This window comes from Pinus tabuliformis, chromosome 4_2 (assembly GCF_031772625.1).
Source record: "Pinus tabuliformis cultivar Carrire ecotype Pingquan chromosome 4_2, CPIR1, whole genome shotgun sequence".
Taxonomy (NCBI): domain Eukaryota; kingdom Viridiplantae; phylum Streptophyta; class Pinopsida; order Pinales; family Pinaceae; genus Pinus; species Pinus tabuliformis.
The window spans coordinates 693,151,222-693,175,691 of record NC_142304.1 but is presented as its reverse complement, the minus strand read 5'-3'; the positions used below and the strand labels follow the sequence as shown (position 1 = coordinate 693,175,691).

General features: G+C 35.9%; 1 pseudogene; it reads right to left on the bottom strand.

The window, feature by feature from the left end:
- Positions 1-714: 714 nt before the first annotated feature.
- Positions 715-5,452, bottom strand: LOC149171375 (aldehyde oxidase GLOX pseudogene; annotated as a pseudogene).
- Positions 5,453-24,470: the final 19,018 nt, after the last annotated feature.

Genomic DNA, 24,470 nt, shown 5'->3' with positions numbered 1-24,470 from the left:
CGTGGCTCGAGTGGAGTGCAATGGAGACTTCCCCTTCAACGAGCTTGTGGAGCCATTACAAACACGAACCTAAGAATTAACCCGAAATGGGAAATAAACAGTGAGTCAAAATGGAAGGAGCGCCAAATGCAAGTGAAACAACATACGAACGTCCATTAAAGTTAATGTTAATTATTAACATGATTTGCTTGTAACAAGATGAGAGCCGAGCATCTCTAGCATGAGGAGAATTAGTGATGCAACAATATGCCATAACAGTTGTAGTGTCCCAAACCATCATCTTATGAACATTCACTTGTACTCTGACCTAAATTAAATGGTCTCCTACATTATGGCACAATGTTATAACATACAAATGGAAAGAAGCATAGACAAGATTTGAATCTAATTTGTCGTTATCTTATAAGAAAGACTATATATATATATAGTCATTGAAAAATAAATAAGATAATAATAAGGTGCATTGTTAAAACCCTTCTTATCTTAAATTTGAAATCACATTAACACAAATTTGGAAATATTAAAAAGTTAGTGCCGGCCAAACTAAAATCACGAAACTAACTCCATTAAATTGATTTAAATTTTAAACGATCGTGGGCTGTTTTAAATTTTACAAACACAACTGTTCATATGAATTTTGTTTTGCTTGGGGATTACAATCAGAATTGTCCGAAATAATAGCTTCGTAGGCAGAAGCAAAAATATCTTTTATCGCTAGGGGACGATTTGGATCCACTGAGCTGAAGAACTGGGAATGCCATTGCTAACCACAAAAACCATGTAATAACCGGGAGGCGCCACCTCTGCCTTGGGAGGAGCTTCACACTGGGCGACCGTTATCGGAGCATTGTTATAATATTGACGGCTCACAGAGGTGACCATAAGTCCCAGAAATCTCTGTCCCTGCGAGAACGAGTGCGTGGAGAAGGGTGCATTAATCAAATTCACCTCCAATGAATTATTCCTGTAAGCCGATAACGCGGCCTCGCCAGAAATCTCAACAGAAAATTCCGATCCGTAACGCGCACGCTGATCGAGTCTCTGAATCTTCAACCTGAGGTGGTCGTGGACGGGATTTAGATATTCGGGGGAGAAGGCCTCCAGGCGAAACTCGGTGGGAAACGAACCGCTGAAGAAATATGAGAGGTGCGGGTTGCTCCCCGCCACAAAAACCCGGCCGTCCGGGAGCAGATTCGCAGTGGAATGGTACATGCGGGCCACGGTGGTCGGGTTCTGCAATTCGAATCGTTGCTCGAGGGGCTTGTAGACGACTGGGGTGAAAGCCGGGTCGGAGGCCTTGTTGTAACCCTGGGAGCCCCTCATCGCGCCGTTGACGATCAAAACGTTCCCGTCGGGGAGAATCACCATGTCGCCCATCGTTCTCTCTACTGGCATTTGCTCCATTTTCCAGGCCGGGTGGCTGTCCATGACCCTAATCCACCCGCAGCTCGCAGACGCGGGGTGGTTGTAGCCGCGCTTGTTCCAATACGCGCCCGGTTCAGACGCGCCACAGACGAGAATGGTGACGGTGGAGAAGCCATCGGAGGCCAGGAGAGGTAACATGACGGACGAGCCCCCGGCAGGGTAAGTTCGTGGGATGTCGATGGGTGGGAAGGACCTGTTTAAACATCCCCTGAGCATGAAAATACACATATATAGAGTTCTACAAGAATGAATCAAGCAGAACAAATTTGAAATGCAAGTCTACCCAACTTGAAATTACATATCTCTCAAATTAATTATATATATATATAATACTAAAATACTTGTTAAGGTTTTGTAAATGAAGTAACACGCTAAGTAGGCTTGATTGTGGGGAAAATTTTATAGTTAACTGAGTTGAGCTAGAGTGATTTTTCGAAGTTCTGGTTACCTTGATGCAAGCCCCTGAAATAATGATTGAGGCTATTTAGACTATTCAAAAATCATGAGAAATTAGTCAGTTAAGACTACCTCACATGGAAATGGTCATAAATGAATGACTCACTGAAGGTAACTAAATCCGAAAAATGATATCTAGTACCAAAATATATTTATGAATACCAAAATATATTTATATAGCTATTGATTCATTAATGCCTCGTAACCGGGTAGTATATGTTACCGATAATATAATGTATGTCACCCATTCCATAATATATTTAACCAAGTAATATATGTTACAGATAGTATATGTCACCCATCCCATAATGTATTTAATGAAATCTTACTATGGCATATATTTCCCCGCCCATTAATGACCTAATAACTATATATGTATTGTTAACCAAAATATACAACCTAGTGCATTTTAGATTTCAGATTTGAATGAGATATATTTGGATACATCTAATTTGATATGCATAAGGAAGGAAGTTAGTTAGAGGTGGAAAAAAGAAAATATAAGTTATGGAGTGATTCTAATGATAATATTTATTAATATAATTAATAAATATAAATTTAAATTTTTAAATTAATAAGTGTATTTATTTATAAAATATTTTTATAATTTTTATAATTAATTAATTTTTAATATTAGATTTAAAATTTTATTTTATATATATATATTTTTAAATATAAATATATTTAATTTTTATTAATTTTGATTATTATAATTATTATTATTTTAATTTTAATAACGTCAAATATCTTAAAATGTTAAGAGAAATTTTTAAATATGTAAATCTTCTTCCATCCATCAACAACACAAATAAAATTTAAGTTCTTATTCTTTGTTACACTAAAATGATGTCTTGCATTATTGGACATTTCCTTGAACTCTTCACTTCTAATGTCTCACGAACAAATTTGTACCCTTTTTTAATAGATCAAAGTAGTATTGTACATGTTATAGAAGTAGTATTATACATGTTATAGAATACATTTGTAAGCGAGGTTTATCTTTTTATCAAGGTCAATAATTATTTTTTAGTAGAGTGGCGAAATATTTACAAAGACAGTTTGGGATTTAATATTCGAGAATAATTAATTATTATAATTAATTTATGTATAAATTTTTTTTATTATTAATTAAATTATTAATTAAATTATTAAAGAATAAAGGAGGATATAATCTTGTATTATTAGATAATATTAAAATTATTATTATTTTTAAATTTAAGAAGAAATTGTGAGGAATTATAGAGCTGGAAAAAAAAATTAAGGAGGTGATCAATTCCAATCTAGAAAATCAGAATTATCTCTTTGTTTTAACTAGTGTTCAGAAGAAAATTAAATGCATTTATGGATTCAAAAATGTCTTTTAAATTACAAAAAATCAAAATATTGCTTGAGATTGTATCTCATATATATATATATATATATATATATATATATATATATATATATAATTTTCTTTGTAGTCTAAAAAAATCAAATTTTAGAATTGGAATTCATGTACATAATTCAAAAATATTTTAATAATACAAATAATCATAAACAAACATTTCAAGTTTGAGTGTTAATTTAATTGATGAGTATCCATTACTAAAGCTCTTTTCCATTGGGATGTCACGAGGTCAATTACCCTCCCTCCAATTTAGACTCTAATTAGTTTGGGTTGCAGGTAGGATGTGATCCCTTCGAATAGATTTGCTTGAATTTTCCTTTCGAAAAGTAAATAAATAAAACAAAATAATTATAAACAAACATTCCTAAAAATAAGTAATTTAATAAATTCAATTACAACAATTTAGGTGAATCTACTACATTTTCTTTAAAAATAAATAAATAAATAAACAACTAGTATTAACATATTTTTAAAAATAATTTAATAAATCTAATTACAACTATTAAGACCAAATAAACCTACACTCTAAATCCACATTTCTAAAATATAAATAATTTAAAAATCTAAAATATAGATAATTTAATATATTTTTATATATAATTTAACAAATTTAATTATAACTTTTCATTAAATTGAGTAATTTTTTTTAATAAAATATTATATATATATATATATATATATATATAATTTAAAATCTTTTGATCAATGTATATAGAGATGAAGTAGCAACAAAATTGATAAAAAATCAAATTTTAGAATTGGTTTCAAGCTTGGAGTGTTAATTCAATTGGTCAAATATTCATTGTTAAAGCATCTTGCTATTCAAATCTATTAGAATGTCACTGGTCAGTTCTCAAATTAGTTTAGCTAACAAAATAAGATATAATCTTAAATTTTCCTAAAAAATAATAAATAAATAAAATAAAAATAATTATAAACAATTATTTCTAAAAGATAAAATAATTTAATAAAATTAATTATAAATCTGATCAATTTTAATAAATAAATAATATAAACACATTTCTTAAAAATAAATAAATAAATAAATAATATAAACACATTTCTTAAAAACAGCAATTTAATTACAACTATTAAACATGTAATTAATTATTTTCTAAAATCCTTTTGTAAATCCACATTTCTAAAATATATAGATAATTTAATAAATTTAATTATAACTTTTCATGAGATTGAGACAATTTATTTTAATTAAATAGTAAACCTACACATGCGAATAAAAAAAAAAACCCTAAAATTTATTAAAGTTTTATATGAATCCCCTCGGTGAGGATTCAGATTCCTATCGACAGCGCGGGGACGAAACATCGTTAACTGTTATAATAAAATCACGACGATATACCAAGACAAGGAAAACTCAATCAAAAAAAAAAAAATCATTGCAAATCCGACAAACAAATATTGAAAGAAATAAAAAAACAACATTGCATTCGAACACGACCTGGTGGGGCGATTCGTCTTGAGGTCAAGCGCAACAGAATCCGTGCCGGCCAGAACGAACACGGTGCCGTCAGGCAGCAGGTGAAGGAAGGGATAGTACGCCTGGTCTCTCGTATTTTTGCTCTGACCCATGAGCATAGACAGGTAGGTCGGCTCCTCCCCGTGTCGTCTCGGCGGCACGAATTCGAAATTCGGAGCGTCTCGCCCGCCGACGACGATCTGCCTACCGTCGGGCAGTATCTGATTCGTCGCGTACCATCTCGGATCCTCCAGTTGGGCGTTGCCGGATTCGACCCATCGACATTGTGTGCCGGGCAGGCAGGCCTGGAGGCTCCGGACCCTGTGCGACCCTTGGCTGTAGCCTCCCGTTTGGACAAGAGTGCCGTTGGGATCGAACTGGCCGGAGGAGCACCAGGGGTCCGTCAGGATTCCATCCAGCAGGCGCACTGAGTTGGACACGGGGTCGTATTCGGCGGAATATGGAAAGATGCAATGGCCGGAGTCGGGCACTCTATGGACACAAGAAGTAGTTTCGGCACCACTGGGATTTACTGTAATTTGTCTGTCGAGCAGAATAACTGTGCCGTATCGGGTCACGGCACTGTGCATAGAAGCGATGCCCGCGTCCTCTACGAGGAGCTCCCATTTTCCACTGAGGCACAGGATTTTGCCTGCGTGAACTAAAAGTGGCAGAAGGAAACAATATAAACGAATCCGGGCGGCCATATTGAGCGAGAAATTCGTGAAGAAGGAGAGATAGTTCAAGGAGTTTATAAGGCGAGGCAGAGCTTAGCGTAGGGATTCAGTACGCGGGCACGCAGGTGCCATGAGCCGGGGATTGTGGGCTTTATCTTGCATAGCTGAGCCGAGCATTGCGCTGAAACGAGGATGCGTGATGGGGCTACGGCATTTCAGTATCTGTTCCACGCTGTGGATGGATAGATCCAACCGAATGATTTACAGAAATTGTGCGTCTATTATGGAATACTGTATAGATAGAATGACGGTATAGGATTGGTTTGAGATACTGTGCACGAGACCAGTACACTTTAAAAGAGATTTTCAGGTGGAAATAACCAGTCTGCCAATGGGCCATAAATGTTTGGCAGTGGTATCTAGATTAGCAGTTAGATAATTGGCTTATTAAAATCCAATCATAGGCATCATAGTTAGTAGAAAGCATAATACAAATTTTTATATGGATAATGCTTACATTAAAGTCAGGGATGAAATGAACAGAATTTTTCTGGTTAAATTGAACTCAATAATAGAATATTTTTTTAAACAAGGTGAAAAGGAAGTCACTCTTGTCTCTTAAATTTTCAAAATTTTTTCAATTTTATTGCCTTTTCTAATCATTATATATTTTGGATTTTTATTTCATTGTTTTTTTAGTTTAAAATGGGTTTATCACTTTTTTTAAACAAGGTGAAAAGGAAGTCACTCTTGTCTCTTAAATTTTCAAAATTTTTTCAATTTTATTGCCTTTTCTAATCATTATATATTTTGGATTTTTATTTCATTGTTTTTTTAGTTTAAAATGGGTTTTTGATAACATATATGTACTCAACATTCTGAAAATATTTTATTATTTTTTTAAATTAGGGTTTTTATTTTTCATAGCCCACATTTCTTCATTTCATTCAATTTTGTCTTTCATTTATTATATTAATATTAATGTTATTTTTGTTTCGATGATGAATTCATTCTTACAAAATGACTATGGAAAATTCTTACAAAATGACTATGGAAAATTTGAGCTTCCAGACTATAAAAATTTATGACTTCAACATTAAATTGGTGAGTACAAGAGATACATGCCAAATTTTAAGCAAATTAGATAAAATATAAAAAAACCTCCAAAATTTATAATAGAAAGAGTTTCAATTAACCTCTTACTTCTATAAAGTTAGCTAAACCATATTGGTTTTAGTGGACATTGATAATCAGCGTTATTAACAAAATAAAAGTAAGTTTTTTCCACCATGAAAAAAATGTTTTTGAATAATTATTTAAATTTAATTTTGTTTAATGATAATTTTAATGAGAAATTTTATCTAACATTTTCAAAAAAATAATGTGTAGAAATTAAAAAATAAAGAAATATGATTTAATTTCATAGAAAAAAAGGGGAAAAAAATTGTTTTTCAAACACACTAATTATTTCCACTGTGTACAATATTGAAGGGTAAAAAAACAAAAATATATATTGTCCGTTATATTTAATTGAAGGAAGATTTAATTAAATATAATTTTTTAATTAACGTAAAAATAATTTATGTTAAGTTAAATTTTTATTTTTATTTTTATTTTTAACCATAGTTATATGAGAAAATGTTTTTGAGTTTGCTTTTTTAATAAATAAAAAATGAAAAATAAAAGAATTAATTTTGTAGTTTTGGAATAATAAGTTGACAAGAAGGGTCAATATATTATATTTTACTTATAAAGTTGTATTTTTTTTGTTTTGTTTTGTTTTTTTTTGTTTTTGGTTCAAGGACACTTTGGTCAAGGGGTGGTCACTACGTTCACGGAAAAATGTGGGTTGATCGATCCCGAAGGAAATCTAGCCCGGCGGCCTACTAGCAAGGCCTAACCCTAAGGGCTTTAGGTAGAATGGACCCTGTGACCTCCCGATCGGCGAGGTATAAAGTTGTATTGTTATGTCTTATGAAATTATCTTTAAAATGATCTTATGAAATCATAGTTACCAAATTCAGACAAATTGATAAAAAAAAGAATTCAAAATTCAAAATTTTACAATAAATAAGGATAATATGGGCGGTATATTTGAAAGTTGTTTTAATTGATTTAATGAGCTTTCTCTTTGCCTAAATTGTTATTTAAAATGCGTTTTTGATAATATGCATTCAACATTCTTCAAACTTCACATTTCTTCATTTCATTCATTTTTACCATTTATTTCTTATAATAATATTAATGTTCTCTCGAGGGAGTTTTTTGTTTTGATGGATTCACTTATGGACCTGAAAGGTAGACATTCATACAAAATGATAATAGTAAATCAGAGTTTTCACACTTTAACCTTTTAGGCTCTTGGATTGTAAAGAGTTTACAACTTAAGCATTAAATAATTATTTAAATTTAATTTTGGTTTAATAATAGTTTTAACGAGAAAAATTTTCTAAATTTTTCCAAAATAATAATGTGTAGAAATTTAAAAAATAAAGAGAATATGATTTAATTTTGATATAAAAAAAAAGAGAAAAAAAAAGTTTTTCAAATAGGGTAATTATTTCTACTATGTATGATATTTAAAAGTCGAAAAACAAAAATATAAATAATTATTTTTTAATTAAAATAAAATAAATGAAATTTATATTCTTATTTTTAACCATAGTAATTATGAGTAATTGTTTTTGAGTTTGTTTCATGAATAAATAGAAAATAGAAAATAAAGAATTAATTTTTTATTTCTGGAATAGTAAGATGACAAGAAAGGAAGGTCAATCTAGTATATTCTACTTATAAAGTTGTACTGTTATGTCGTAAAAATGATCTTTAAAATGATTTTATGAAATTATAGTTACTAAATTTGGGCGAATTGATAAAAAAATTCAAAATGATCTTATGAAATCATAGTTACCAAATTCGGACAAATTGATAATAAAAAAATTGGCATTCCAAAATTTTACAGTAAATAAGGATAATATGGGTGGTATATTTCAAAGTTGTTTTAACTGATTTAATGAGTTTTATCTTTACCTAAATTGTTAAAAAACATTATTGAATTGCTGCTTATATTCCAAACAGTTTAGAGTGAGGCAGGGAAAGTCAAATTAAGAGACATCTTTATTCAAATTATAAATAGATTTGATAGATTTTGAAACATATAAATGATTTTTTTTAAAGTATATTGGTGAAGTATTCAAATTTATAACTATGTATGAAATACCTTAACTACATATAATTTTACCAGGTCGAAAACATTTTGAGTAATTGTGCAATATCATCTTGCTATTCTTTTGACATTAAATTCATTAAATATCTATAAAAATCAAATTTATTTGATTAAATATATGTAAAAATCAAATTTATTAAAATAAAATGCTCATTTTTAAATTAATAAAAAAGTTGAAATTTACTCAACAATATTATATTTAAAATTTAGTAAATCTTAAAATAAATTTATATAATATTTTTATAAAATGAAAAACATATTTCCCTATATTTAAATAGAACTAAAAGAAATGTTCTATTCCATTTAAAATCAAATTCTTATTATATATTATATTTTTCCTTGAGAAAAGAGATTATTACTTCCATTCATATATAGAAAGAAATACATTTTGTATATACATAAACATAGGTAGAGCACTTGGGAATAAACTATAATGGTGTAAAAAATAAAACAAAAAACAAAAGGGAAAACAAAAAATATAATACAAGTGGGAAGATCAAGAGTTAGAAAACTCATTACTTAAAACTATGAGGGTTGGACTCATTACTTAAAAGAATAGTTTGGTTAGTTGTAGTTCTAGTATTAAAGTTTCTTAATATGAATATATTACCTTTATTCCTTAGATTGTGATTATCTTGTTAAGTGGTGTTGAAGGGGCAATTTTTATCTGGATTGTTTTTCTTATAAAAACTAGAATTAATAGACATAAAATAATAAATTGTTGTTTAAATATTCTTAGCATTGATGTCTAGGATTTCTATCCAAATGTATTCATTGAAAGGGTCTAACTTATGAAGCCAAATGTGAGGAGATTTTTTTTTTTTTTTAAGTTATGTCTTTAATCCTTTGCAATACAATTTATTGTCCCTATTGACCACAACACAAATCATGCTCTCTTGTTTAGAATGAAGGCAAGGTTGACTTGGAAGCTAATGAAAACATTCCATATGGAATGGTCAATTATTAGGTAGAGGCTTCTCAAAGGAATATTAATAAACTGATGGGACAACTAGAGATCAAATATCTGCAACACAAATACATACAACTCACAAAGGTGGTGACAAATCGAATAGGACTTCAATGTGGAATTGAATAGATTCCATATTACATCAAAGTGACTCAATGCAGATGCTTTGAAAAAAAGGAAAATATATGACGTCACCACAAATTGAATCAAGTACTTAAGAAGTACAAGGTTCCCCTAGTAGAAACAAAGCATAAAAATGGGAGAGTCCAAGGGTTAAATCAATTGTCAACATTATGAGACGAAATGCATCTGGATCTAACTCTAGTATGAGACAAACCAAACTCCCAATCCAAAGTGGACACAGTTGCATGGGCATGAACATGCAACAAGGGTCACTATTCTAGGGCATCCATGTAAGGAAGGGTATAACACTTGATAGATACAAAATGCAAATATGGAGAAATTGATCCATTTACCAAAGTGTGGGGTTCCATATAGGAAAATTTTGAAATATGGAAGTCAAATGTATGAAATAAGATGCTCTATACTAAATGTTAAGGGAAAGAGGCCTAATGGGATCCCATATACATGAATAAAAGTGGTTATTAATGGTGACATACCACCCATAATTTGGTAGGCACAAGGAGCAAGTGAGCCCAAGTAAGAGGTACAAATAAATATAAATTCATCTCAAATGAGAATGAACTTTGATGCTTCTTGGAAAAATGGCTTCTTGGTGAATTATCAAAAATTATTAATCCGATAATGCCCTTTTGAAGGGCTTAAAATGATGATTTTCATGGTGTTTATAATGTGTCAATCAAAGTCTATATGAGTCTGTAATGGCTAAAAGAAAATATGGATTTTTCTATAAAAGGGTGTTCTCCCTCCAAATTCAATTCATTGTTTCATTTGGAATTGCAAGGCTTAGAGAGGAGGAAAAGTCCCTAAATATTGGTGAGGTTGTTGCAAATTAATAAACTTCCAATATTGAGTTATATGACTTTTAGGTTGGTGACCATAAATTACTTATCAATTTTTGTAGTTTAGTTCTTTAAATTAGATGTTAGATGTGTAACATCCCCCACATCAGCTATTATATTTGTAAGAAATTTATATAATTGTGCAACACAACATGATATCTATTATCGGAAAAATCTTTGAGGGTTAGCTCAATTACTCAAGTCCTCATCATTAAAGCACCTTTGTTATTGAGGGGTCACGGGTTCAATTCTCTTGACACCCTCGAGGTTAGGATATGTGGTTGAGCAGACAGGAAGTGATCCCTTTGGGTGGATATGCCTGGTACAATTATTCCATGGACATAGTAGCCACCAATCTTCAGGCTCCATGAATCGCGACGAAAACAAAAAGATCTATTGCTGGAAAAATCTATTTAAAATGTAATGAAAATTATTTATGCTACAATCAATTGTGCCTTGATTGTGTTGTTGAGGTATATTGATGTTTTAATTAATAACAAGGGTATTGGTCAAGCCTTATATATATATATATATATATATATATATATATATATATATATATATATATATATATATATATATCATCTTCACATTACACATATATCTAATATGTTTCATGTCTTAAGGTTATGTTTTAATATTTTGTTATTTAATGACGAAAAACATCAATTATAAAAGTTATTTTAATTGATATTTAAACCCGTTGGAGAAGGGATGACAAACAAAGTTTGAGAGAGAGAATTGTCTGTTGGGTGTGGAGCCTGATTATATTCTTGATTCAGAGGTCTTGTTTTCAGTCATGTTTGGATCCCAGTGCCTGACAGGGGGGTGTGGGGGGCCTTCCCCCCCAATAAGAGTGCCACTATGGGGGATCAGGGGGGCGATAATGGTTCTTTGGAACCCCCCCTTGGCGGGGGTTCAGGGACAACACCCCCAAAGAAAAAAATTAGAGAAAATTTTCCTTGTAAAATATTGTAATTTCGTAGTCAATCAGAGTCATTCATTAAACAAAAGATCTGATGGTAGAAGTTATGTTAATTTATGGATTTTTTCGCTTGAAGGAAACCCTCAGTTTATGTGAGAGAATTGTATTAAGGTTGTGTATTATTCTATGTGAGAAAAACAAAGGAGATTGTGTGAGAGAAAAGAGGAAGTTACATTAGATTTGTTGTAGGTTGTATCCCTTTAGTTTGTTGGATAATATAAAACGAAGGATTGGTTGTTTCTCCATGGGCATAGCCCAAATTGGGTGAACCATGCATATCTGTGTCTCTCTTGTTTTATGTGTTTATGAATTTTTTGTTTCCACAATATTTTGTGTTCCATTGCTTTGTTATTTAATTTCTAACATTGTAGGTTTAATTATGCCCAAGGAAGTTAAATACCAAACCCATATCATTAAATGCAACTAGGAAAATCTATGTTGAATGAGAAGATTGTTGACCATTGGATTCGTGAAAGGGAAATTCAGTTGGGTAGTGCACATCCCGAGTTCCTCTTCCACCCTAAAGATTTAATGTGAGGGAAAAGGCATTAGGTGTGGGTACCCTCTTGGCCATACCTGAGATTTAGCATGATGGCCATAAAAGTTGGTTGGCCATTACAGACTAGATTTCAACTAGACTTTAGAAAGCTTAATGGAAAGCAATACCAGTGACACCCACAGAGAGCATTCGACTGGTCCAAGACAACTACTCAGTCATATGCTTTATTCTAGATTTCTAGTTTGGACCTAGAGTGAAACTAAATTAAGAGATATTGGGTATTTGTTGAGACTAAGAAATCATTGGTGCTTGCTGCAACTGTGAAACCACCCATACTATGAATATTTGGTGCTTGCAGTTGGTAGTGAAACCATTGGTGCTTGCTACAATCATGAAATTGCCAATGATTGTTAGACTATTGATAAACCACCTGCATATGATATTAATCCCCCAACTCTATTGTTGTATGTCCCTCTGAATTTATTTCCTCAAACTCTAAACCTGGCATACAAGTGGTTAGTTATGGGATAGTACAATGTGACTAACCTATGGTTGCAAGGATAGCATGAAGCCTTTCTCTAGTCACCAATTGAACCCAACTTCACTAGATAAGTATAAGCATCGTCTACTTCTTTTATCTTATGAAATTTCAATTATGCACAATTATAGTGACCAATTTTTATTCTTTCCATTGTGTGAGTTACAATTGAATATTATTTAGCTATATGAGCATGACAAATTCATTATGAGTGTTAATTTATATGGTTTTGTGGAAATCCTATTAAGAATTAGGTGATTGATAGCTTATCTCATATATTGAACAAGACTAGAAATTGTGACATGCATTTTATGTGCTTGGGATGTTAGAATTTTACATTATAATTGTGAATTTCTATCAGCTTGAAGTTTAATTATTTGACTAAATTGTTTTGGATGGATGTAAGCTTTTAATTCTTGAATATATTGGACCTTCAAATTGTGAAAAATATTCACTACCATGTGAATTCATAGTGATAGCTAACTAAACCTCTCTAATTCTACTTATTTAGGATGGATTTTGTGTTTCTTAGAGGATATGCCAAATCATTTCCTCTAGAAAAACTTTTGATTGATGGTAAGTGTTAAATAGTCGATTACAAAAAAATGGTACAATGTAATAATAACTGTTAAGTTCTCTATACAAACATTCTAGAATCATTGTTGGAGAGTATAATCCTACATCTTCGGCATGGAAATTGATACACTTTGGTTGTTAGAACTAACATAAGTCCTTCTTATATTTGAACATTGGATTGGAAATTATATCAATCGAAATTAAACTTTATATATATATATATATATATATATATATATATATATATATATATATATATATATATATATATATAGTCCGACCTTGGTGGCTTGCAAGTTGAGCGGTCCAAGTTACCATAAATTTGAGGCCAATAAAATAATCCGGATAAAAAATATGAGGTAATATGAGACTAAATTCACAGACTTCACCCACCTTACACGACCGATATATATATATATATATATATATATATATATATATATATATATATATATAGATATTCCATCCATTCTTAAATTGTTAAATTAAGTAGTGTGTGAATATATGTTAACTTATTAAACATTAACTTTGAAACCAACAGAGAGCATGGGTATAAATACACACATGACGCAATATTGTGAAGTGGTCGCCTTTGCCCGATTTGGGTTAGAGATTTAGCCATGAAGTTCCGCACTTAAACCCCATTTGAATTATAAAAGGCTTCACTTCTCGAATAGTTTATACATTTTTTTTATCAGTGACTTGGTGACCCAACCCACTGTGTGAGCTTAGTAGGCCTCCCTCGTTCATCGAACCTCAAGGCATCGAGGGGGAAAAATGTAAGCCAAGTTCCATCACTGATGGAACCCTTGACACATTACACTTAGGAGAGGGAGATTTGTCAAATCAATAGTGGGTTATAGAGCCATGTTGGCTTAGAGGGTCCTGACCCATGTTCAAAGTTAGTTGCACCAACCAACAAATCCCTACACTACTGGCCGTTTCAGAAACAACCCACGTAGCACCTGCTGTAGTCTCACCCGAAGCAGTATGGGGGGATGAAAGAACCAAGTTTATGCATCCAGAGAATAGTGTGATGTCTTTTAGCGACTAAAATCTACCTTTGCGTAGATCGATACACTTTTAAGGCTCACTACCGCAACTCTGTCAAAATGGTCTTTAGACCTCCGCGAATGTCTACGATTAGTCTTTATGGACCTTTAATAGTCAGTCTATCTACTTATGTGCATCAAAAAGCAGTCTTAAATTAGGGTTCCCACATATTTAATTAAGTTATTCGTAAACATTGGAGAATGCATCAGAGTCTTTGCGAAAACACATAACCATGCATTGTGTACTTCATTAACACTTATTCAGTAGAATTGTGCAACATTCAACCAATATTTCATAAAACAAATCATTCATTGACATCATATAATATTAACAACAATAAATAGAAATACATAATAATTCTTCGGAAACCGTCTTTATTGATCTTCAATTCAGGATTACAGACTCAAAACTGCCCTGCACACTGAGCTGCAGGGGTCCACGCACTCAGTTACAGACTCTACCTAGGCCTTTGCGCACTCAGATACAGAGCCTTTATTCCCCTATCTGACCCCACTTCTCTTCATTATCACTTCCCTTCTATCTGTCCATTACATCCCTTATCATCAAAAACATGCCTTAGGCTCTCTAAGACACACCTATTTATAGCCTTCTTCATGTAATCCCATGGTCCGCGAACCATGGGTGGATCTCAAAACCGACTCAATGTTTACATAAACAAGGGGCTAAAACCCCTTTGACTTCTAATCATATACATGATCCGCATCCGCAAATCGCAGAGACTTTACATTAATTACAAAAATGTATCAAAACTTGAGTTATTTTAACCCCAAAACTAACCCAGGGGACCCCATCCCAACAAGCCCCAAACACCAAGATCGTGACTCACCCTCGAGTCACTCAGTTGGTGCTGCGATCTTACTGCGAAGATCCCCCAGCTCCACCTGAATCACTGCGACTTCGACAACGCTCTGAGTGGCTACCTACTTGACTTCCTCAACAAGCTTTTATGTAGCTAGTCCTTCAATTGCTAGCCTCATCATCTGTTATGTCTGTTGCAACCCTTTTAGCTTATCCTAGATAGTGGTTGTGACTTGATAAGCTTCTTCCAACCATGGATGCAGCCAGGCCTTTAACAAGGCCTCCTTTTTTGTGCTTCCTCCACCTATGTGAGGAGTTTCTTTCCTTCCTACAGTTTAGCAAGGCGCTGCACTGGTGCAATGGAGCACGCAGTGGCCCTGACTTCATTGTACTATCATTGCAACTCCCTTACTTCAGTATTCAGCGTCCACAGGTTTCGATCCTCCTACAAATTCGTCACTAACTCCATTTCTTGCTCAAACAATGTTGTATAGTCAATGACTATGGCATCCAGGGTGGCTATTCCTTCCTTTATCGCGGCTCCGCGCTGCTCCCGAACCTCAGGCAGAGTTGTGGGCTGCAACTTTAGTTGTAGCTCTGTGATCTTACAATACGCCTTGGAATCCTTGTGGAGCATTGGCCACCATAGACATGCGCGCAAAATCTTCTGCGTAGTTTCCTTTCCTACATAATGACCTCCCGTAGCCCCTCCATGAGCTTCAGCGAGAATGCTATCCCTCTCAAAGTTTGGCACATATCTTCGCAATATTTCATCTGCACCCATCTTATACAGATTTCCCACAATAACTGAAAAAGTTTCCCCACGCACTACTAATTCCTTCTTTTTCTGACTCGTATACCCTTCCGGTGCCATCCCCGTAGTCAAGAAGTGAATAATATTTGTAAAATGATTATCCTCTATGCACACCATAAAGAGCTATGCATATGGCAACCCTTCTTCCAGATTATTGGGCTCCTCTCCTATTTCGATCTGCGACAAATGATCAGGTCCCACATTTAACCTCCCTAGCTTCACAATTACTTCAAATTCATACTCCTAGAATAGTAGCAACCATCTACAGATCTTCCCCCCCAAAATAGGCTTATTGAGCAGGTATTTCAAGGCAGAATGATCTGTGTACATTTTGAAATTCCCTCCTAATAGATAATGCTGGAACTTCTGCAGCTTGTACACCATGGGAAATCCTTCGTGGTTAGTCGTTGAGTAATTATTTTCAGCCTTCAATAACTTCCTACTCGCCAAGGCTATAGGATGGTCCATCTCTCCTTCATCGGCCTGTGTTAGTACTGCACCCAACGCAATGTAAGAGGCATCCACATGTACTGAAGCTCCTTTTTCTAATCAGGGAATACCAAGATTGGCACGGTGAGCATCTTCTCTTTCAATACATCCAAGTTGCACTGACATTCTTCATCTTAACAGAATGTTGCATCCTTCTTCAGTAGTTTCTCCATGGGCATAGTAATATGATCATATGCTTTGATAAATTTTTTATAATATCCCGTATGTCCCGATGTCGTGCATAGATGCTTAACGTTCCTTGGGGCATCCAAATTCACAATCACTGCAATCTTTGTAGGGTCCAGCATCAACCCTTGCTTGCACACCACATGACCCAATAAGATTCCAAAGGGAACACAAAAGATGCATTTATTCAAATTCGCGTTTATCTTTAGAGTGATTTTCATAACACCCAAATCTCCAACTATGCCCTTCAAATCCGAGAACTTGGTAGGGAATAGATCCTGGTATTCGTGGAGTAACTTAGAAACTTTATCCATATTAGCATCATCCCAATAGTCTCTAATATTTGCAAACTTCAGTTCTTCTTCGGTGCCAATATTTACTTGCTTTATCTTCAATGGCGCGGTGATGTTCGAGTTGTCTATTTGTGGGCCCTCGACTTCGCGATGCCCTTCTACCTCTAGAATTTTAATGTTCCTTAGATCTTCATCCTCCTCTTTAGTGGTCAGATTATAGCATTCCAGTGCATGGAACAGTTGGGTACCCCAGTCTGTTTGGACCCATTTCATAGGTTCTTGCGGCGTTTTGAAGATAACTGCCTTAATTTCTTGTAGAGCTTCATCGATGCTTGCGAAGCCATCTTTAAATATGAAGGTCAATAAGAACCCTTCCCTCAATATATCCCACTCCACGATGCCATGGCGAAGCTCCATTTCTAGCTACCAGTTCATGGGAATTGTATCCAAAGTATGGAAAAATATGTGTACCCACTCCGACTGCGGCTCTGTTCCCCATGCTTTAGTCTATTTTTCTAATTGATTGTGTGGATCATCCTTCTGGTTATATTTCTCAGTCAATCGGGTGTTAGGGCACCCAAACCGTAACCTCATCATCCTTCTATAATCTCGCCATCCATCAAAGTTATCTTTATGCGTACCCCACCATCATGCAGGCGTAGCACACAGTGCCAAATCTAATGCTTGGAAGCGGTGATCCTCAAGGACTTCACGCTCAAATTCATCCAAAAACTTATCTACATCATTTAAACCATCATAATAGGGTAGTTTCCTTACCTTCAACAACACACAGTTGAGCAAATTAGTCATCATATTACATCACAGTGTGGATACTTCATGCAGATGATTCTACCAATGTTCCAACTCTTCGTCTAAATCAGAGGTGCATGAACTCTCCCGGTCCCATGCAATCCATCCATCTACCGCTAGGTTGACCCAGTCCTGGTCTCGCATTGTTAATTTGTAGATTTGATCTAATTCATCCTCACTTTCTTCATAATCGCAGACAGGTTCAGTATAGTGCGCCCCTTCTGCAGGGTCCAATAGCACTACAACCCAAAGCGATTTCCTTTCAAACGACATTGTCCTCTTCTTCAAATTGATGACCCCATTCATATTAATGGCCCAGTCAATTCCCAGGAGTGCAGGATTAGATTACTGTCATCAACGATATTTATAACTTCAAATTCGACCATCGTGCTAGCACCCTCTATATCAGTTGTTACTTCATATAATCTTCCCATAGGGATGATCTTCTGCCGGTTCGCCATTTTGAGCTGAATCGGAGACCATAGCAGTGCAGGTCCTCCATTCCTTTCCCATGTTTGCTTCAGCAAAACTTTCACATTAGATCCCAAATCCAAGATGACTTAATCCATCTCATAGTCACTTATCCGCGCGGTGAGCCTCATCTCGTGCCCTGTTCATGCCTTATGTTTGCCAATATTTCTGACTACATGGTTCCCATCAAGGACCTTCTCTTTGCTTGCGCATTTTTTTATTAACTCCTGTAGGCCTTCCACAACTTTTCTATCGTGTAACAATTTTATGCAGGTCTCCAAAAAAGTAGTAAGCACAGAGGGATCAACCTCTACAGGCACACTAGTTTCTTGCACCTTGTTCTGGTTCCTGAGGTGGAGGCCTTAGCGAAGCTTTTCTTGGCTTACATAAAAGTTTCCTTGCATGCTCTAGATCAAAACCAACTTCCTTCTCTAGGGCCTTGTGGACCCATCTGTCCTCTTCAAGTTGTTTACCATTATCATTGCCAGTTGTTTTTCCACTCCTGAGCACTATATTCATGCTTTGATCCTCCTCATGGGGCTAAGCTCTCATCATTTGTAATTTTTCCGTAGGCTGTTGAGGTTGCGCTATCTTCTCTTGCATTTTAGCTATCAACATAGGGAATTCTTCTATAGTATGGTTAAAATGGTTGCAATATTGACATGATGGGTATGCCTGATTTTGGAAGTCTCACGCATAGTGCCCTAGCATTCGACAATTGTAGCAGATGAGCTGACCACAACCTCTACTAGTTCCTCCTCCTCCTCGGCCTCATCCTCTTCCCTAATAACCTCTACGCACCACTCCGGTGCCCTGATCTAGAGGCCGAGTTTCTACTTGCATCTGGTATTTAGGTATTGTTTCCATCATTAATTCATAGCTTCGACAATGGTGCTCATCTTGCCCCACAAATTTGCAGAAGTTACAAAACAACTACTGAGGTGTTTGGATGAATTTTTGAAGGAGATGGCAATTATCTGTCGAGTGTTATCTAGCCACCTAACAAATAACACACCATAGCGCAGCCCCATGCTTGGTCCTCCTGGGGCTTCCGACTTCAGGGGAATTGGTCCCCCTCCTGTAATATAATTCACGAATACGGGATAGTGGTCTTTATCGTGCCTCTAGCTCTTGCACTTCAGACACCAGACTTCCATGCACACCTCTGGTTTAGTCTCCTTTTCTTTCTTCAAGCTCTGTAATTCTAAGCAGAGGCTCTGTAACTGAGAGTGGATCTGCTAAACCCCCAAGGTCGCATCCTAAATAAGTGTTGCATGCAACCTCATCATGATTTCCAAGGCTTCTGCCTGTGTTCCTATCTTCTGTTGAGACAAACCAATTCTCAGGTGGGGCAGGAGCGAAGCTATAAACCATTCGTGATGCTGACTATCTAAGAGCTGCATGTTAGCTTCTCGAATTTGACACTTCAACCTCTGATCTAATTCCCATGGTGTCTCATCGACCCTCATCATGATTTCTTTAAATCCAACTACTGACTGTGAGTCAGACTTAGGCTTACTAAACTCCTTGTTTAAATCTGCCTTAGTCTCTGCTAGTGATTCAAGAGGATTATCAAAACAAAACTTAATATACCAAGTCAACGCGTGATCCTATAGAGTGGTAACCAATTATGCCTTCTTGATATTGTCATCAGTAATCTATTTCGATGTCCACACAACATTAACAAAAAACTAGAACTACTTTGTATCTTCACTCCCTATGCCTTTGAAAATCGACAGCTTCATGGTGTTTGCCATGTTGAATGGTGGAGGTGGAGGTGGAGGTGTGGGCGAAGGTGTATGCGGTGAGGGTGGAGGTGGAGGTGTGGGCGAAGGTGTATGCGGTGAGGGTGGAGGTGGAGGCAGAGTGGATGGATGACTTATTCAAGGAAACCCCTGAGTGATTAGATGAATAGTGCTTCACGACAGAGTTCATTCCGCCCCTTCGTTGTCACTTAAAGGAGGTCTAATCAATGGACTATAGTCCGGTCATGATCCTTCAAAACTTCTAAAGAGTCGTCCACTTCGTGTAGTTTCGAACATCAAGGTAATTGCATCACCCATTTTTCACATAACAACATTTTAATCCAAGTATTCAAATATCTTAAATACTTACCTCATAGTCCTTTGAAAAATATCTGCTCCGCTTCGTTGTAGCTGACTAAGGTATCAACTGCAAATTCCATAACAAATCCTCCTATAATTCGATCGAGCCAATGATCAACAACCCGCACAATCTTGTTTTCAGAATCTTCTAATCGTTGCACTAATTCAGGAATCCACACTATAATATTATCGAGAATCCACCTTCCTAGACTGTCTGTCAATTTAGCCAACCACTCATATAGCTCAATGGGGCAGGTGTAGAAGAAGATCTTGTGTATCTATGTATACAAATACTTGTTCAACCACTATTCCTTTGACAGGCGCAGATTCTTTTTTTCTTTTGTGAACTTGTGAACTTTCCGATCCAACCACTTTTCAATTTATTTCTTGGTCAGATTCCAATGATGCAACATCACACATCTCTTTCAAGCAGATCTCGGTCCTGGCAAGAGAACCATTTGTTAGCCTAGGGGGTCCTGACCTAGGTTCAGAGTTAATTGCGCCAACCAAAAAATCCCTACACTACTGGCCCTTTCAGAAACAACCCGCATAGCGCAGGCTGTAGTCTCACTCGAAGCAGTATGGGGGGATGCAAGAACCAAGTTTTTGCATCCAGAGACTAGTGTGATGTCTTTTAGCACCTCAGATCTTCCTTCACGTAGATCAATATACTTCTAAGGCTCACTGCTGCAACTCTGTCAAAATGGTCCTTATACCTTCGCGAAGGTCTACGATTAGTCTTTGTGGACCTTTGAAAGTAAATCTATCTACTTATGCGTATTAGAAATCAGTCCTAAATTAGGGTTCGCGTAGATTTACTTAAGTTATTCGTAAATATCAGAGAATGCATCAGAGTCTTCGCAAAAACACATAAACATGTATTACGTACATCATTAACACTTATTCAGTAGAATCACATAACATTCAACCAATATTTCATAAAACACATCATTCATCGATATCATATAATATTAATAGCAATAAACATAAATACACAATAATTCTTTGAAAATCATCTTTATTGATCTTCAATTCAGGATTACAGACTCAAAACTACCCTGCACACTCAGCTGTAGGGGTCCACACACTTAGCTGCGGACTCTACCTAGGCCTCTGCATAATCAGCTGCAGAGCCTTTCTTCTCCTATCTGACCCACTTCTCTTCGCTATCACTTCCCTTCTATCTATCCATTACATCCAATATATTGATCTCGATTTAAATAGGAACACAACAAATTATAGAGATAACCATAAACACAGAGATGCAGCAAAAATAATACTTCATTTCATTAATGTAAAATACTGAAATATGCTTACAAACATAAATGGAAATAAACCAACTAGGGCGATGGTAGCTTATCTCTGAGAAGAGATGTGGTGGCTACATGCCTCTAAACTGCCTTACAATGAGACTCAAGGGCCTTTTTTATTATTGAACAATAAGATAAACCCTAAAAAACCAAAACCCTGACCCGAGGAGATGTAACACCAAGAGTTTATGGGCCCCATTGGGGTGAGTTGGACAGCCAACTTCCCAGGGTCACGACTTGGTCATATTATCTCCGTTTGACACGCATGATAACCTGTTGGAAAGATCTCTCTAAGGGCTACAACGGAAAAGATGAATGTTTATAGAAAATCGCTCGAAAAAAATGTTGTTTAGGGCCTCAAAATGGCTTCGGAAGTTTAGGACCTGATAAACTGCTAAAAATAGTAAACTGTGCTACAATTAAGGAAACTGAAAAACTGAAAGAAGAAATGGTGGGGGTCCAAGTGGAATTGGTGGGTGGCCACCAATATCCACCTAGATCATTCCTCCCCCCTTAGGAAGAAATGGTTCCCATTGCATTGAGTTCCTCCATGAGATGAGGAAACTTCTACTGAACTTGGTCCCTGGTGAGCCACTTACCCTGGTGAAGGAGTTGGCCTACTTTGACAACTCGATACAATTGGATATTATACTAGAGAGTGTGCTTGATATGTGTGTCCATGAGCTGATCAGTTGCAACTTGTTCCATGCAATCTGGATTTAACTCTGTGGGTGTGAGTTGTTGTGCAATGTTAGATGTGTCTAGTAATGGTGGAAAGTATGGCCGAAGGTGGTCCACATTGAACACTGGGTGTAGGCCAAGGAATGGGGGAATGTTGAACTCAAATGCATTATCTCCCATATCCTTGGTAATGGTGTAAGGACCATATCGGAGTGGTCTGAGTTTTCTATAGGTTCCGGTAAGGCATTCCTTTTGCAAATGCAACCAGACCTTGTCACCCACCTAAAACTTGTGTGGCACCTGATGTTGATCATGTGGTTGCTTGTACTTGGAATTTGATTTCTCCAGAATGTCATGGACTTGCTGGCGAATATGTTGGATGTGCTCAATGAAGCTTCTGGTGTGATATTGTTCTTGTAGGCCACCATAATGGCCACTTCGAGAACCTGTCGATGACCACAAAAACAAGTCGTTTCCATGCTTAGTGGAAGGAAGGCCTGACATGTAATCCATGGAGATGGATTCCCAAGGTCGACTAGGGGTAGGCAGCAAGGTATAGAGGCCTTGCTTCTTGATGGTCGGTTTGGAAATGGTGCAGGCAGTGCATAAACTGATGTACTTCCTGACATCCTGTCAAATATTCAACCAATAGAAATACTTATGCAGTACTGCCACAATTTTCTCGACCCCAAAATGTCCAGCAACCTGACTGTAGTGTGCTTCCCAAATGATCTTGGCACACTCGCTTGAAGGAACACAAAGGTGACCAAGTGGCATAACAGGGCATCCTAGAGGTGAAAATCTGGAACATGATGGCCCTCCAAGAGTGTCTGGTATGTGTGGCCGAAATTTAGGTTTCTTTTGTAGAGAAGTGGCCAATCAGAAGTCGCGTGTGCACAAGAGTTGAGCACGGTGGTTAATGCCATGATCGGTGGTTGATTAAGGCAATTTGAAACATTATTGGTGTTTCCCTTCTTATACTTGATATTCAAATGTGACTATTGTAGGTATGCGGACCACATCTGATGGCAATCATTTTGCAATTTCCCTTGGGTCTGTATGAACTCTAGGGGTTGGTGGTCTGTGTGGATGACCATTTCCTTCCCAAAAATGCAATGCTTCCATTATCGGTAGGCTTGCACAATGGAATACATCTCTTTGTCATAAGTGGGATACTTCTCGACTATGTCTAAAAGTGTCTCACTGTGATATGCCATTGGATGCCCATGTTGAGTAAGGACTGCCCCAATAGCATAGTTAGAGGCATCTGTCTCGACCTCAAATGGTTGTTGCAAGTCTGGTAATGCGAGCACTAGTGCCAAGCAGAGGCGATCTTTCAACTCTGTGAATTCCTTCTATTGAGATTCAGACCAAAAGAATTTTTCTTTCACTCCTCCCTTGGTGACTTGACTCAAGGGCCAAGTGATATGAGAAAATCCCAACATGAACCTACAGTAGAAGTTGGCAAGACCTAGAAAGTTTCAAAGCTCTATTAGAGTGGTTGGAGATGGCCAATCCCGAATGACTTGGATCTTGGCTAGATCCACATGCACCCCCTGTTCATCAATAATGTATCCCAGATACTAAACCTGGGTCATGCCAAAAGTGCATTTCTCCAAATTGGCACATAACTTGTGTTGCCGAAGTGTTTGGAGAACCTATCGGATGTGGTGGAGGTGCTCTTCCCAACTCTGGCTGAATATTAGGATGTCATCCAAGTATACCACTACAAATGAGTTGGTGAATGGCCGCAAGATGTCACCCATTAGCCTCATGAAGGTTGCAGGAGAATTCATCAATCGAAAAGGCATAACCAACCATTCAAAAAGGCCCTCCTTGGTTTTGAAGGTAATCTTCCACACATTAGAGGGTTCGATTGGTACCTGGTGATATCCTAACTTCAAATAGATCTTGCTGAAATATTTTGCCTGTTGAAAATGGCAACAAGAAATGCTAAAAATAGAAGTGCTAAAAATAGCACTGCTATAAATAGTAGTTTGGGTACCAGTTCTGGATTGAGAAATAGGGAATGAAAAATGGAAGTGCTAAAAATAACATTCTATTTTTAGTAGTTCGGGATGGATTCCTATTTTTAGTCAGTCCCTAGACTAAAATAGGAAGTAAAATTCGAATTTGAACTTAATAGTTGTTTGAAAATAAATTAATTAATTCACCATGAGTTAATTAGTTGTGGAAAATCAAACATGAAGTCTATGTGAGGACATGCAACAGTTTATCTATTA